This window comes from Phyllostomus hastatus, unplaced genomic scaffold, assembly GCF_019186645.2.
Source record: "Phyllostomus hastatus isolate PE091 unplaced genomic scaffold, TTU_PhHast_1.1 phas_scaffold_317, whole genome shotgun sequence".
Lineage (NCBI taxonomy): Eukaryota > Metazoa > Chordata > Mammalia > Chiroptera > Phyllostomidae > Phyllostomus > Phyllostomus hastatus.
Genome location: NW_025334023.1, coordinates 13323904 through 13339495, shown reverse-complemented (window position 1 = coordinate 13339495; position 15592 = coordinate 13323904).

Here is a 15592-nt window from a genome sequence, read left to right as displayed (position 1 = left end):
TTCAGATCATTCATCACATTTACTGTGTGTTTATTGTGTTCCAGGCATTGCACTAAGAGCTGGGTAAAACAATGTCTACCTTCAAGGAGCTTGAAGCTTGGTGATGACAGTTACTCATACATTTCATTCTCATAAATAACAGTACCACTATAATCTGTGATCTCAGAACTAAGAATTTAGGGTTGAGAAACATGGATTGGTTAACTAAACAGAGAGTAAAAGGAATATAGGCATAGAACTCAGAAAACCTTCAGAGGACGTTCAGCCCTGTCAATTACTACCTGCGCCCTTAAGCAGATTACGGAATCGTTCTCAACTTCAGTTTCTTTCAGGGAGATCACATGAGCTGTGTGCTATATTTTAAGACAAACAAAATGCCATCCCTATGTCCCCTTCCTCTCCCATAATAGTGCTATAAAGGTTCCTACAGTTATCCAGCCCTTTTTCTCTTTTAATCAACAAGGGAACTGTTACTTATGTGTCTATGGGTGTGTGTGTGTACGTGTGTGAATGTCATTAAATAGCACTTTTTTCTTCTGCCTGACTTTGTAATCAGCTGAGAGACAGATACAGGCATTAGATAATTGGAGATTAGAGTAGCAGCTTTATTACTTGTAAAAAGCTAAATTGAAAGAGATGGCTTTGATATGTGGTCACATATCACCCTCAAATTTGATCGACTTACTCATCTAGCCACAGGTCCATTGGGCACCCTCAGTCCTCCCTAAACAGATGCAGGCCTCATACTATTTAGTAGAGAGCAGACCAAATACGGGTCTCTGCAGATCCAACAAGGAGAAGGTCATGTACAGGACTAGAGCTAGGGTGCAGTGAATGAGGCACCTAGGGTGCAAAATTCAAGGAGACCTTCACTCTCAGGCTCATGATCACATCTGCCTCTTGACCTTGAGAGTGAGGGGATGCTTAAATTTTGTGTGCCAAATACCTCACTAGTCCTTGCCCTGGTGGACCATGTCCATTTCTTTTTCCTGAACTCATCAATCAGGTAAATCCCTCTTCCTCCACTAGGGAGGTTGAGTATGGAGGCAAAGAAAGGCCAGGTGCATTACTCTAGTGAATATCTTTGCACATGGAAAGAGGCTGGGGAAAGGACCTTCCCCCTAAAAGGGGTCATGAAAGTGAAGTTTTTAGCCAAGGCTATGCAACCAGTGGAGGCTAGACCCTAGGACTCCTGATTCCTGCTCATAAAAAAGACAATATCATGCAGCTTTGAGTAATTAAACCTATTCACTCGAGCACTCAATTACCAGGCCTTTTTTTATTACTATAATCATATTATTATTATTTGCCTTCATGATTCTTCTAGATGACTTAAGCAGATTACATACTAAATTATTTATAAGCTCATATAGCATGTAGTAAGATTCAAATGATATGTCCATGTTCTGGAACCTGGGAATGCAACCTTATTTGGAAAACAGGTCTTTGCAGGTGTAATTAAGGATCTGAAAAAAATAATTAAGTATCTGGACATGAGCTCATCCTTGATTGTCTGGGTAGCCTCTGAGTCCAAGGTAAGTTTCTTTATAATAGACACACAAAATACTAATAAATGGAAAAGAGAAGATCATGTGAAAATAGAGGCAGAGAAATAGGTTATGCAACCAAGGAACACCTGGAACTACCAGAAGCTAAAAGAGGCAAGGAAGGATTCTTCCCAGAGACTTCAGAGCGAGTACAGACCTGCCAACACCTTGATTTTGGGTTTTCTTTGTTTTTTCCAGCACCTTGATTTTGTTTTTTGTTTGTTTGTTTGTTTTTTCTGACACCCTGATTTTGGACTTCTGGTTTCCAGAACTGTGAGAGATTAAATTTCTGTTTCTTAAGCCACAAAATTTGTGGTAATTTGTTACAGCAGCCCTAGGAAATGAATACATTATAAATATATATTGGCCTGTATTGTTATCTATTATTATAAAACTAAGTGGCTTGAAACAACATCTCACACAGTTTCTGTGGATCAGGAATTTGGGAACAGTTTAGTTAGATCGTTCTGGCTTTGGCCTTTCCTGAAGTTGCAATCAAGCTATTGGTCAGGACTTCTGACGACTTGGCTGTGGTGCCTGAGGACCTGCTTCCAAGATGGCCCACTTACAAGGCTGGCAAGTTAATGCAGGCAGATGGCAGGAGGCCTGAGTTCTTTGCCACGTGGACCTCTTCATGTTCTCAGAACATAGTGACTGACTTCTGCCAGAGTGAGTGAGCCAAGAGAGAACAAAGCGAAAGCTGCAATATTTTTTTGACAGGATGAAGAATCATACACCATCATTTCCTCAACATTTTGTTGGCCAAATTCATACAGGGGCATGCATACTGGTAGGTGAGGATCACTGATGTCCACCCTGGAGGCTGGCTAGCATAGGTCTCACAGTTTTCAAGGTAGGTATGGAGCCAGAATATTTTCCAGCCAGTCACCTGCACCATTATATTTGGAGCCACAGTGCTAAACTATATAAAATATTCTTTGGGTTTGTGAACTTGAGTTATTACAAGTTATTCAAATATTCAGTTTACTTTCATATTTTAGGCTGAACCACATGAAATTTGCTATTTTTTGTGGGTAAATAACTATCCAAATACCAGCAATTTCATGTTTTCAACCTGCTACTTAGCTTATAGTCTAAGCCACCTCAGGCTGATTTTTGATGTTATACATATAAAAACACTTTTCTTCAAACCATTAGTTAATCATACTTTTAAATGAAGAATAAGCTATTTTTCAAGCACTCTAGTTATTTGAAATATTACTATGACTTCGAGGTTCCAAGGTATCAAGTGACTTTATGGAAGTAAATGAACACCCCGGGACCAATTTTCCTCATCCATAAATAGGGAATTGGACTAGACGACATCTAAGCAGACTTTCTGTGCAAAAATTTTTTAACATGTATGAGCCACTACCAGTTCCTTTCTTAAACTTATGGTAAGAAGAATGCATATTTGAGTTGTAATGAAATGCCTTCAACTAAACATGATTATTCATTAACATGTAGTATTAATAGTTAAACTCAAGGTTCCTAATGTTTTTCAGAGAGTCCAGAGAGTCTTCCTTCCTCCTTTGTTCTCTAGAAAGCATAGACTGTCCTTCAGTAAATCAATTTTCTTAATTTGACTTTCCGCATTTGACAACATATTTTGGGTTCACATATTTTATCATGTGCCAAGTACTGCATTTTTCACTTCCCACAGAATCAGGACAAACTGCACATCCCCTGCTGTGTCCAGGGCAGATCTGGCTTAATGTCAACTATGTTAATTGGTATATAGAAAACAGCAGCCCTATTTTTATCTAATTGAAAATTCCCACAAACATTCTCCTCTAAAGTAAAGCTATTCAGTACAAAGTGATTTTATTATAATAAAAAGTTTGGCAGAGGTGTTTCCGCTGCCTCCATCTCACGGTGGCATGCAGAAACGCTGCTGCTTCCTGGCATCTTGCAGTATCGAAAATCTTAATCTCACTTTTGGAGGTTTAGAATTTGGTACTCAAAACTTTCTGTGGCCTGCCAATTGGAATAAAATAGCTTCACTTTAAAGTGATATTTTTGAACTAAAGATTTACAGAACTATCTATAGGGCCTTATTTAAAAGGTAGTTTGAAATATTTTATTCTACTTTTAAAAAGTCTCCATGTTAAAAATTGCCCCAGGATGAGTGGATTATGTAACATAATTGCTTTAGTTAATTGGGATGTGGGAGGTGCGGGTGTAAAGGAATAAAAGGTAATGAACTTTGATAAATTTATATGCACAATAACAAGGTACCAGGGAAAACTTAATTTTATCAGAGAGTGAATATATCTTTAGTGCTCCTTCAAAATTATATGCTGCCTCTTTAAGGTTAGAATTCCCCAGGACTCTGTCTCACTCCTGGGAGCTCACTCCCAGGTTAACTTCATATACTCCAAGACTTTACCAACTACTTGTACACTAATATTGTTTGGCCCTATAGCTCCAGCTTACTGAGAGCCACATTAATGTCCTATGGTATACCTGGCAGCTCCATCTGGGTGTCTTTTGAACACCTCAAAATCAATATGTCCAGTCTTCCCATTTTTGATCTACATATAAGGAACTTAGAAGTTCTATATATGTAGAACTACTATATATGTTACTACTCTGTTGTTACAACAAGTAAAAAAGCTGAATAAACTGAAAAACCAACTCTTCTTAGATCTGTCAGAGAAGTAAGGTCACAGGGTTTGCAAACAACTGCTCCCAGAACTGAAGACATACAGGTGAACACAGAGAATCACAACTTATTGGAGCAGAAACCCCCTAGCAGAAACCTCCACCGGAACCAGTGTGAGGATAGAAAAACCTAAAATGTAATTAATAAACTGCTGGAGACACAAGCCTGAGAGTTAAAAATTCTAGAGAAACTCAGGCATAGCTTCTCCCACCTCCACTTTTGTGAGCTTTACCTCCAGGGGCTCTACCAGGCCCTCACAATGTATACCACAGAAAATTCTCCTGGTGCTTCCATCAGAAGAGGAAAAAGGGACCATTTTGAAATATGCTTGAGTATTCTCTTTTTAAAAAGATCTACCTACAGGAGAAATTACTTGTATTTTACCAGAGTCTACTCTGCTGTGGTTTTACTAGAGCCTAACCTACATGGAGGAAAGGAAATACACAAGTCCAGCCCCCTCTGGTCATCCGGTCCCAGCTAAGGGGTGGGGTGGAAAACTGAGTAGCATGGGTAAAGTTCACAATGCTTGTGCACAGGCTCATCAAAAGCCTGAGACACAACCATACGACTATACAACACTTCTCTGATACCTTACCACCACACCATGAAAGGCCTATTTACTGGAGTTCCTTTTACCCAGTGCATTGTCACTGGGTTTCAACAAAAATGTATAAGAAATATTAAAAAGCAAAAACACAGTTTGAAGAGACTGAGCAAGCATCAGATCAGAATCAGATAAGGCAGAGATGCTGAAATTATCAGACTGGGAATTTAAGACAAGTATAATTGGTATGATAAGGGTTCTAATGAAAAAGTAGAAAACATACAGAAACAGATGGATAATATAAGCAGAGAGAAGTAAATTCTGAGAAAAAATAAAAAAGAAATACCAGAGATCAAAAACACTGTAACAGAAATGAATAATGCCTTCCATGGGCTTATCAATATACTGGACATGGCTGAGGAAAATCCATGACTAGACTCTGAGCTTGAGAATATGACAACAGGAACATCCCAGACTGCAAAGCAAAGAGGAAAAAGACCAAAGGAACAGAACAGAATATCCAAAAACTATGGAACAACTTCAAAAGGTATATGTGCATGTGTAATGAGAACACCAGAAGGAAAAAGAAGGAAGAGAGAGAGAGAGAAAGAGAGAAAGAAAGAAAGAAAGAAAGAAAGAAAGAAAGAAAGAAAGAAAGAAAGAAAGAGAGAGAGAGAGGGAGGGAGGGAGGGAGGGAAGGAAGGGAAGGAAGGAAGGGGAAGACAGGAAAGAGGAAGAAAGAAAGAAAGATTGAAAGAAAGGAACAGAAGCAATATTTGAAGTAATAATAACTGAGAATTTTCCCAAATTAATGTCAGACACCAAACTACAGATGCGGGAAGCTCAGGACACCAAGCAGGATATATGTCATAAAAAATTACACCAAGGCATATCATATTCAAATTTTGGAAAATCAAATATAAATAAAAAGTCTTGAAACAAGCCAGTGGGTGGAGAAATACCTCACCTATCAAGAACTAAAGATAAGAATTACATCTGACTTCTTAGAAACTATGCAAGCAAGAAGAGAGTGACGTAAAAACCACTAACGTAGATAGTGAAATAAGGCAAGAAATGCTATACAAACTGGGAAGGAAAAAAAATAACACTGTCTCTGTAGATGACACAGTGTCTATGAAGAAAATCTGAATGAATTAAAAAATAGAGCCCTCCTGGAACTAAAAAAATTATTATAGTTAAATCTGCAAAATACAAGGTCAATAAACAAAAGTCAGCTAGTTTCCTATATTACAGCAATAAACAGTGGAATTTGAAATTAAAAATGTATCATTTACATTAGTATACAAAAAGTAAACTACTCAGGTATAATAAATCCAATAAAATATGTATAAGATCTATATAAGGAACGCTATAACATTCTGGTGAAGGATATTGAAAAAACCTAAATAAATGGAGAAATAGTCCATGTTCATGGATAGGAAGACCCAATATTGTCAACATTTCAGTTCTTCCTAACTGACCTATAGATTGAACACGGTTGCAGCCAAAATCCCAGCAAGTTACACTATGGCTACCAACAAACTGATTCTAAAGTTTATGTAGAGAGGCAAATGCTCAGAAGAGCCAACTCAATATTGAAGGAGGAGAACAAAGTTAAAAGACTGCCATTGCCCAACTCCAAGAACTGCTATATAGCTATAGTAATCAAATTGGTGTGCTATTGGCAAAAGAACAGGCATATCAATGGAGTAGAATTGAAACAAAAGACAAAGCCACATAAAAACAAATCGTCTGATCTTTGACAGAGAAGCAAAGGACAAAGACAGTCTTCCATACAAATGGTGCAGAAAAAGTGGACACCCACATGCAAAAATAAACAAACAAAAAAAACATAGACTCAGACCTTATACCCTTCACAAAGATGAACTCAAAATGGATCTTAGACCTAAATGTAAAATGCAAAACTACAAAATTCATAGTGGATAAGATAAAAAAAAAACCTAGGAGAAAACCTAGATAGATGGCTTTTAGGTATGGAAATGACTTTTTAAGTACAACACCAAAGATATGCACTAAGAAAAAAATTGATAAGCTGGACTTAGTGAAAATAATAATAATAATAATAATAATAATAATAATAATAACTTCTCTGCGAAAGACAATGTCAAGAGAAAGAAAAGAGAAACTACAAACTGGGAGAAAATATTTGCACAAGATCCATCTGATAAAGGACTTATCCATAATACACAAAGAACTCTTAAAATTTAACAATAAGAAAACAAACAAACCAATTTTAAAAATGGGAAAAAGACCTGAATAGACACTTCATCAGACAAGATATATAGATGATAAGTAGGCATATGAAACTATGTTCATATGTTCATATCATATGTTATTAGGGAATGCAGAACACTGAAAACACCAAAAGGTGGTGAGGATACGGGATAACAGGCATTCTCATTCCCTGCTGGTAGGAATGTAAAATGGTACATCTGCTTTGGAAGATAGTTTGCCAGTGTCTTACAAAACTAAACATACTCTTACTATACAATCTAGCAATCTTGCTCCTTGGTATTATCCAAATAAATTGAAAAGTTAGGTCTACATTAAAACCTGCACATAAATGTTTATAGCAGCTTTATTCATAATTGCCACAACTTGGAAGCAACAAAAATGTCCTTCAGTAGGTGAATGGATAAATACATGATGGCACATCCAGAAAATGGGATATTATTCAGTCCTAAAATGGAATGAGCTATCAATACACAAAAAGACATGGAGGAAACTTCAACACATACTACTAAATGAAAAAAGCCGATCTGAAAAGGCTGTATAATTACAACTATATGACATTCTGGAAAAGATAAAGTATGGAGATGATAAAATATCAAAGGACATGAAGGTTGAGGGGGAAGGATGAACAAATAAACAGGCAAAGCACAGAGGATCTTTAGGGTAGTGAAACTATTTTGTATTGTACTCCAATGGTGGATGTACATTATTATACCTTTGTCAAAACGCACAGAATGTGCAACACCTAGAGTGAACCCTTATGTAAACTATGCACTTTGGGTGACAATAGTATGTCAACATAGGCTCATTGATTGGGACAAATATACCATTGTGGTTGTTAATAGCGAGGAAGGTTGTACATGTGTGGGGACAGGGAATATGGAACTTTCTGTACTTTCCAGTTAATTTTTCAGTGAACTTAAAACTGCTATTAAAATATAAATTTTATTAGTTTAAAGAAATCAGTGTGTCTAAACTGCAGACATCACTTTTTCCCTGACACCCTCCCAATTTCTTCTGCCCCCAGTATCCTCCTTTTCAGGGAATAGAATCATGATATATTCAGATAACCCCAGTCAAAAACCTAGGAATCAACCTAGATATTGTATTCTCTCTTATCTGTTTCATGCAACCTCTTTATCAAGTCCTAAGCATTTTACTTTCTATCTCTAGAATCTAGACCCTTTGCCTTTCTGATGCCACTGACACAGTGCCCTCAATCCACCAGCCAGTTTTCCCTTGATCTGTCCTTGGGCTAAGTGTTAGGAACAAGAGCAACTTTTCATGAGCTTTTCATTTTCTAATATTCTATCAGACAACTGTAAACCAGGCCTAATGCAGACCATAAAATGTAAAACTTAGCTATTCAGAACTTGATAACTTATAACAAGGCTTAATTAAATTAAAAACAAAGCATTATACAGGTAGAGGAATGAGGAAAGAAAATAATGGTTTAGGGCTCTGGGACATCTTTTAATACATATATTACTTTAATTTAGAAAATGAAAGGGACCACTAAGATCAATTAGTCCTTTATGACATTCCTGTACTTAGAGCCTTTTCAATGCACTCCCATTGTCTTTAGGACAATATCCAGACTTGGTAACATGGCAGACTAGGTTCTTTACAACCTAGCCACTCTCTCCCAACTTCAGCTGCCCGTATTCTGCATTCACCCAGTTGTTCAGGCCAAAATCCTAGGAGTCTTCCCTGTATAATCTCTTTCCCATGAGCCACTGTCCCAAAATTCTACTCCCTACTATTCAATCCACCAGCACATTCTATCAATACCACATTAAAATATACATCTATATCTATCTGCTTTTTTTCATTGCCATGCCTTCAACTCTAATCCAAGTCAGTATCACTGTCTGCTCTTCTGGTCTAAAGCAATTCTTCATACAACAATGTACATAAAAATATATATTTTCTGATATCATGCCATTCCTCTGTTTAAAACATCTGATGACTCTTCATTTCACTCAGAATAAAATCCAAATGCCTGTCAAAGATCACTGCATTAGTTTCTATTGCTGCTGTAACAAAATTGTCACAAAGTGATTTACTCAACAGAAATTTGTTCTCTTACCTTATTTTAGGCTTAAAAGCTCCAAAAGGGAAGGGGCCTTTACAGTGAATGGTAGTAGTCTGGACATGGATTGATTAGAATTTGTATACTAAGAGAATTACTAGAACACTTGAGTCTATGCAGAATTACAGTTAAGTTAGTTAATTTGTGGTCTTATCTTATACCATATGGGTCTAAATAAACTGTGTTATGACAATAAGGGCTTAAATAGTTTGTGGCCCTTATCATGGGATGGTGCAGTTGATCATTTTAGTTTTTGCTTCATTTAATTTTGCAAATCATTACAGTTTTTGCTTCATTTCTCAGTCCCCCTTCTTTTGGTCAATATTTAGCCTAAGCTGGAAGAAAGACCATTATTTTTCTGGGGATATGATCAATCCAGATCTGCATTGCTATTTGATAAATTTCAATCATGTATTTTGTTTTTCATGGTAGACATACTGATCTCTTTAAGTCTTAGGCCTTCTTGTTCTTTTTGGTGGGTGATCATTTATAAGTCATAGAGTAGTGGCTGTGCCGCATCATCTAAGACTCTGAAGATCATATATCTGGTAACTGCAATGCAGACACTAAGAAAACACTTACTAGAATTTGAAAGGCATTTCAAAGCTGTTTTCCTAAATTTAAAAAAATGGATAAAGAAAGCATGTGACATAATCTATTTGGATCTCCCTTATTTAACCAAAAATTTTCCCCTTTAATTTGAGTAGGGTTTGTTTAGTCTTACCAGTATATGAAGAATTTGTCCTATATCTGGTCATTGTCAAGGATATACATCTTGGGAATACTGTGAGTAAAAGACAAGGATGTCCATTAACAACCTAGAATCTTAATCCAGATGAGGGGGAAGAAAATAGCCAAGAGGATAAAGAAGCAAATCCAGGGAAATACCCATACAAAAAAGAATATGGCAATCTGTGGAGTCTTGGTAGGAAAACAGCCTACTTCATGCAGTCATCAGCTTGTTCCAAGGATCTAGAGCTAGTGGTCTATTTACACGGGGTACCCAACTATGTATATTATCTAGACTCCTCAACATACCTTAAAGTCATATCTCTGAGATCATCTCCAAAGTCCCTTCGTCTTCTTTATTCATTTTTTTTTTGCCACACTGGCCTTGGTGTTTTGCAAATAGACTAACCTTGTTCCTTCCTGAGAGACATTCTACTTATCATTTCCTTTATGCAAAATTATCTTCTTCTCATATTTGCATTGCCGATTCCTACAATCCACTCAAGACATGTGACCTCTTTAGAATGGCTTTCCTTTGTCATCCAATTTAAAGTTCTCTTCCCCTGTCATTCTTGATTTCTTTCACCATGTTTAATTTTTCTTCATAGCACTTATCACTTCCTGCATTTGTTTTATATTTATTTATCTTTTGTCTGATATGCCCTGCTTGAATAGAGGCCCCATTCAAGAAGGCAGAATACTTATCCATTTTGTTCACTGATAGTTTTTGGGACCTAGAATACCATCTAGCATGCATAAGTGCTCATTAACTACTTGCTGATTGAAAGAATAAATGAAAACCTTGTACAGACTGTGTGAGCCATGTAAAACTATCTGCAGTTCTCCAATGACTTCTTTTGCATGTGTGGTTTTCCTCTGCCTGGAATAACTTCTCCCTAATTTCCCCACAATTCCTAATCATCCTTCAAGACTCAGTTTATGTGTCACTACCTTTGAGAAACTTTTATTAATTCCTCTAAGAAGAAGGAGGTGTCTTTTTTTCTCTATTCTTATAGCACTCTCTGCATACCTTGATCACATTACTTAATACATTGTGTTAATATTTTGTCTAACTAATCTCTGTATCCTGAGAATCTAACAGAATGCTTTACCCACAGTAATTCTGAGTGAATGCTTGTTGACTGATTTTATTTATTGACAATTGTGTGCAAAACATTATACTAGTTTCTCATGTATATTATTTTAATGCTGACAATAAATCTGTAAGAAATTATCCTGTTTTATATATGAAGAATCTGAATAACTTTCATAGAATTTTGAACCTAAGTGTATCTGGTTCCAGATCTGGTACTTTTCCCATCACTTCAAATGAATTCATGAATCTCCTTTATATTACTAATACTTATTGGTCAAAATTCAATATCCCAATTTTAACATTAACATTTTTGGGGGGAAACTCCCAAAGTCTAAATTCAGGATTGATTACAAAGAACTGACATGTAGCCTCATTCAAATTCATAAGGACTTTAATAGGAGAAACTTACATATCTGGGCAAAGCAGCTGCTTTCTCCCAGCTGCTTCCACACTCCACACTCTCCCAGGAATGGGTCTCTTTTTTATATGTGGTTAATAGTAAAACCATATGGTTGGCATATAGACCACCAGAAAGAACAGTGCATTTCTAAGTTAGCAGATAACATCAGGCAGTTATCCACACTCTATACACTCATTATTCTTCTTGCTGGGGGCATGACATTTGTCTTTGGGCAGCATTCTGGCTTTCTGGGTAGTCAGCCAAGCCTGAGGCTACAGAAAGTTAAACAGTCACAGAAGGTTAAACAGAGAGGTCAACATTTCCCAGCTGTCTTTACTGCTGGAGCCATATTGCATCTCAGACTTCCCCGACATCATTAAAATTCTGATCTTATTTTAGTTCACTGTTTCATGTTTTAATACTTAATTGACTCAGCCTCTATAGGTTACAGAGAAGAATGGGCCTCAGATATCGTAATGGCTCAGGTATCCTACATTTTTTAAAAAATTATATTTTATTGATTATGCTATTATAGTCATCCTGATTTTTCCCCATTTGCTCCCTTCCACCCAGCACCACCTACTCCCTCAGGCAATCCCCCACCCTCATTCATGTCCATGGGCCACGTGTGTGAGTTCTTCTGCTACTCTTTTTCCTATACAGTACTTTACATCCCTGTGGCTATTCTGTAACTACCTATTGTTACTTCTTAATCCCACCTATTCTCTCACTCCCTCCTCTAATCTTTTTATCTTTAAACTTTGGCATTTTAATTATGATGTATCTTGGGGTGGGCCTCTTTGCATCCATCTTGTTTGAGACTCTCTGTGCTTCCTAGACTTGCATGTCTATTTCCTTTACCAAATTAGGGAACTTTCATTATTTTTTCCAATAGATTTCCAATTTCTTGCTCTTTCTCTTCTCCTTCTGGCACCCCTATGATGCAAATGTTGGATTGCTTAAAGCTGTCCCAGAGGCTGCTTACACTATCCTCATTTTTTTGGATTCTCTTTTCTTCTTATTATGATTTTTTTTCTTCCTTATGTTCCAAATCATTGTTTTGATTCTTGGCTTCATCCAGTCTATTGTTGCTTCCCTGTAAATTGTTCTTTATTTCAATTAGTGTATCCTTCAATTCTGACTGGACATTTTATGCTGTTAAGATCCTCACTAAGTTCTTTGAGCATCCTCATAACCAGTGTTTTGAACTCTGCATATGATAGATTGCTTACCTCCATTTCATTTAGCTCTTTTTCTGGAGTTTTGATCTGTCCTTTTATTTGGGCCATGTTTCTATGTCTCCTTATTTTAGCAGCCTCCCTGTGTTTGTTTCTGGTAGTGCTGCTTTGACTTTGTGTCTTGTTTGTATGGCCTAATACAGTAGGTGTCCTGTAGGGTCCGGTGGCATAGCCTCCCCTATCACCCAAGTGCGCTGTACCCTTTGTGTGGGCTGTGTACATCCTCTTGTAGTTGAGCCTTAGTTGCTGTTGGCAGATCAATGGGAGGGATTTACCCATGCTAGTCAACTGCAAGGATTGGCTGTGACCACTTACCACCAACCTCCTCCCTCTGTGGAGGATCAGCTATGCAGTGGTGGGTAGTGGTGCTCCAACATGGTCTATAGCTGTTCTCTGGATATGTTGGTCCTGGGATTTCCCAAGTGGTACAGGCCAAGATCAGCCCCACCTGTTTTGTCCAGGGTCACCCTGCCTGAGTTATAAAGCAATCTGAGATGGCTGCTACTCATGCTGAGCTTAGAGATTTCTATGAATGTAGGCTGCTAGTTCCAGGCCTAGGGCTCACTGAGCCCAACTGCTTCTTGTTTGAGAGAGCTTAGAAAGTTGTGAAGCATGAGCCAAGATCAGCCATTCATATGAAAAAGCAGCTTGGGTGAGCCAAGTTGGGTGGGTCAGAGTCTCTAGGGATCTCCAAGGTGAGTCAAACAGTGTTAGCCAGGTTTATGGAATCTCAGATCAGTTTGGATGGATATGGTTTCTTTAATTTTGTAGTTATCAGATTTCCATTCAACTCGATTTCTGTCAGTTCTGGGTGATGGTTGTTCTATATTTTAGTTCTAATTTTATGGCGGTTGTGTGAAGAGGAGAGCCATGTCTGCCTAGGCTGCCATCTTGACCAGAAGTGGTGTCCTACGTTTATTCTACTTCATAATTAGAGTTTTCAATGATGATTCAGGGTTAAGATTTGATTAATCTTCCCTTTTAAGGCATGGATTATATTTAACAGCTAGGCTACATATCATCTCTAAATAAGTATAAAAGGTCCAAATACACATTGCAATTATAAAATCGAAAATTGCAAAATTCCTAAAAGAAAGGAAAGTGTGGTGAGAGTGTGTTAAGGATAGTAAGAGAGCCAAATATATGTGAGAGAACTTGGAGGTTACCCTGATTATTTCTTTTCAGCATGCTAGGTGGAGCAGTGTGTATTAAAGGCCATACAGAAGCTTATGACAAGGTAAAAGTACATGAACTAGTGTCATGAGACACTTAAGCCATGAGAGCCTAGGCTCTAAAGTCAGACAGATCTGGGATCTAATTCTAGCTTCCCCACCTAATAGCTAAGCAATTTTAAGCAAGGCACTACACATTTCTTAAGCTTCAATGTCTTCATCAGTCAAATGGAGAGAAAAGAAGTATCTTAAGCATGGTAGCTAATTTAAGAGGTATAATTTAATTTAAAAAAGTCAAATCCAACACAGGTTTTTCTGGTCATGCAGTTCTGGGCAGCATTCCTCCAAAGATTTATTTAGGTCCCCAGGGTTCTTCCATTTTGTGGTTTTAATCTCCTCTGAATTCTTTGAAGTCTTCATTCAGTGGGTAGATGGGGGGAAAGAGAATGTTCACCATGTGTAAGAGTTTTTACAGGTTCTGTGGGTCAAGCTTTAAATGGCTTTCACCATTTCTGTCCACATTCTATTGGATAGAAATCAGTCACATGATCCCAATTTATTACAAAGGAGGCTGGGAAGTGTAGTGTGTGACCACTTACCTCAGGAGAAAAGGAAACAGAGTTTGGTGAACACAGAGCTGTTTCTGCCACATAGGGTCTTGAAGTAGTTTTAGGGTTTAACTGAGATAGTGCATGTAATGTGCTAAGCACAAGGTGAGTTATTACTCACCTTCAGGGGAACCTGAATAAGGACTCCACAGTTGGAAGTGGAGTACTTACTTTGAGGTTCTAGCAATAGAGCTCAGCTAACATTCAAAGAAATGTCCTTACCTTTTGGTAAGGTTATATAAGATTATGATCGTTAACTGATGTGGCAGCATCAGGAAATATAAACATAGAAAGTTGAGGGAGGAAGGTTTTGCCAGGTGTTCATATTAACTTAGTTAACAGAATGTCAAAACGTTATTATTTCGATGACCCTAGTGTCTAAGAAGAGTGGGGATAGGGAGCTGTGGGCTCATTGGAATTGGGAAAGGGTGAAGAGTGAAGTAATAAGGAATAAAAATTTTGGTCAATCTTCTCTTCTATATTCTTTTTGTTGCTCACTTTCTTTCAAGCATAGACATTATAAAGGTTCATCAGGTGTGCAGCATATTTTCTTATCTGCTGAGAAGTAAAATATTGTAAGAACTTTGAGAACAGAGACCATATCTGTCTCACACATTATTATATTTTAGCATCTAGCAATGCCTAGTATTTGAGTTTGCAGGCAAGAAATATTTTTTAGATGAATTTAACCTATATTGGTGGTTGCTACAGGTCTTGCCTAAAGGGACTAGGTAAAGTATCAGAAAGAAATGAATTTTTAAATCTTGCTTCCGCCACTTTAATATCTGTGGGATTCTGGACTTCTAAGACTTAACTTTTAAGACTTACCTTTTTCCTCATATTAAATAGGCATAATACTTTTAGAGTTATAGCAATGGGAAAATTAAAGGGAGAACTTTATGTATGTAGTGTTCCTAACACATAGAAGGCATTCAAAAAACTATTATCCCCCCACCAGCCATTTTAATTTGGGAATCATACTTTTTAATTAGGAGGACCTAGGAAATATTATGTGCTTTCATGTTTTTCCTTCTGTTTTTGGTTCTGTTCATTTATAATGAAAACAAATAAGCTTCAAGATGGTGATCAAAGTTCAGAGCTGATTAGAGCCCTGGGTGGGAACCTCAGTTGGCTAAAGCATCCTCCTGATACTCCTAGGTTGCGGGTTTGATACCTTGTCAGGGCACATACAAGAATCAACCAATGAATGAATAAATAAGTGGAACAAATTGATGTTTCTCTCCCTCT